Here is a 2,500-nt window from a genome sequence, read left to right as displayed (position 1 = left end):
GATTGCTCGTGTCGGGGACTGGCAAGCCAAGGCCAAGCGAGCCATGGCAACGCGGATGATGGCTCCAGCTGGCGCCCCGGCACTTTCTGTGGCATTGATGCTCGGTTTCAAAGACAAACGTGCGCAGGGCCAGGGGACCGCGGATGACTGCTCGTGCTGGCCCCGTTGGGCGGCAATGATGGTCGGTTGCAAAGAAAATGCGCGATTGCTCGTGTCGGGGCCTGGCAAGCCAAGGCCAAGCGAGCCATGGCAACGCGGATGATGGCTCCAGCTGGCGCCCCGGCACTTTCTGTGGCATTGATGCTCGGTTTCAAAGACAAACGTGCGCAGGGCCAGGGGACCGCGGATGACTGCTCGTGCTGGCCCCGTTGGGCGGCATTGATGGTGTGTTGCAGAGAGCATGTGCGATTGCAAGTGTCGGCCGGGTTTGGGTTCCCTTGGGCTTTCGGGCGCCTTGGACGCAGTCTTGCGAAGACCATGGGCACAAGGCCCCGTCCTGGCCCCTTGTTCGATTCGCTCTCGTCTTGCGCTTGCTTCCAAGGTCCTCCATGACCTTCCCCATGGCCTTGCTAGATCCCCCCCATGACGCATGACCTCTGTCCGTTGATTGGTTTTGAGTGCACACCATGCCCGGCTTGGCACCGTGTTGTCGCGTGAGTGGCATTTGGATCGTGCATGGTGGTGGGCTACCTGCCAATGCGCACAAGCCTTGCACACTAGCCTTGCGCACGAGCCTTGCACAAAAGCCTTGGACACAAGCCTTGCGCACAAGCCATGCATACAAGCCTTGCTCACAAGCCTTGGGCACTGGCCCATCGCACTAGCCTTGCACACAAGCCTTGCGAACTAGCCTTGGGCACGAGCCTTGCGCACTAGCCTTGGGCACTAGCCTTGCACACAACCCTTGGGCACTAGCCTTGCGCACCAGCCTTGCCCACAAGCCTTGCACAGCAGCCTTGCACACTAGCCTTGCATACAAGCCTTGCACACTAGCCTTGCACCCAGGCCTTGCTCACTAGCCTTGGGCACTAGCCTTGCGCACTAGCCTTGGGCACTAGCCTTGCACACAGACCTTGGGCACGCAGGCCTTGCACGCTAGGCATGCTTGGGCAAGCAGCTCCCGCAACAAGTCGGCGGGTGTAGGCATGGTTGGGCGCAGATCCCGCATCGTCTCGTCGCGTCTGGGCGCAAACCCGTCGCGTCTCGTTGCGTCTTCAGAAGTCGTCGCTAACAGCACCTTTGGTTGCCACTGGTGGTTAGGCGGGTTGGTTGCGCAAACCCTATAGGAGGGTGGCATGCTGCGGGGCGCTGGAATGCGCAGGTTTAGGGCGTTTTTGCCCGGATAGGCACTGGAATGTGCTGGTTTTGGGCGTTTTTGCCTGGACAGGCTAAGGAATGGGCATGCTTTGGGCGTTTTTGCCCGGATAGGCACTGGAATGGGCTGGTTTTGGGCGTTTTTGCGTGGATAGGCTAAGGAATGGGGCATGCTTTGGGCGTTTTTGCCCGGGCAGGCACTGGAATGCCTGGCCTTGGCTGGGCATTGCTGGGTTGGGCTCCCTTGGCCTTTCAGGCGCCTTGGATGCTGTCTTGTGAAGACCATGGGCACAAGGCCATGGCATATAGTGAGGAATGGACCACGGTTGCCAAGGTTGCGCAAGTTTTGGGCATTTTTTGCCCGGATATGCCCAAGTATGCCCCGATAGGCCCGTTACGCCCCGGTATGAACGCGTATGCCCGGATAGACTCGGTATGCCTTGGGATACATGCGAATGCCCCGATAGGCTTGGTACGCCCCGATATGCGCACGTGTGCCCCAGTAGGGCTCGGTATGCCCCGGTATGTACGCGTGTGCCCTGATAGGCCCGGTATGCCCCGATATGCACACGTGTGCCCCAATAGGGGTCGGTATGCCCCGGTAGGTACGCGTGTGCCCCGTAGTGCACGTTTCGCAGAACTCCCCGCATGTCCCGCCCCTATATGTAATACTTACTTACTTACTTACTTTCTTTCTTGCTTGCTTGCTTGCTTGCAATGGTTGGGAGTGCCCGGCATGCCCCGCTGCAGAGACCAAGGGCGCAATGACTTGGCACCGCGGATGCCGGGACTCCGGCACTTCCCGTGGCACTGATGGTTGGTTCCAAAGACAAAAGGCCGTGCAAGGCCACCGCACCGCTGATGATTTTGCTCGTGCTGGCGCCGTTGTGTGGCCAAAGAACATGCGCGAATGCTCGTGTCGGAAGGGTTGGTGTCCTGGCCCCGTCGGGTGTCACGAATGCTCGGTTGCGAAGACCATGGGACCAAAGCCATGGCACGTCGGATGATGGCTCCAGCTGGCGCCCAGGCACTTTCTGTGGCATTGATGCTCGGTTTCAAAGACAAACGTGCGCAGGGCCAGGGGACCGCGGATGACTGCTCGTGCTGGCCTCGTTGGGCGGCATTGATGGTCGGTTGCAAAGAAAATGCGCGATTGCTCGTGTCGGGGACTGGCAAGCCAAGGCCA

This window comes from Tasmannia lanceolata, unplaced genomic scaffold (assembly GCF_043159265.1).
Source record: "Tasmannia lanceolata isolate RefF3 unplaced genomic scaffold, GAP_Taslan_0.1 ptg000036l, whole genome shotgun sequence".
NCBI classification, from domain to species: Eukaryota; Viridiplantae; Streptophyta; class Magnoliopsida; order Canellales; family Winteraceae; genus Tasmannia; species Tasmannia lanceolata.
The sequence above is the reverse complement of the archived record's forward strand: the minus strand, read 5'-3'. Positions refer to the sequence as shown.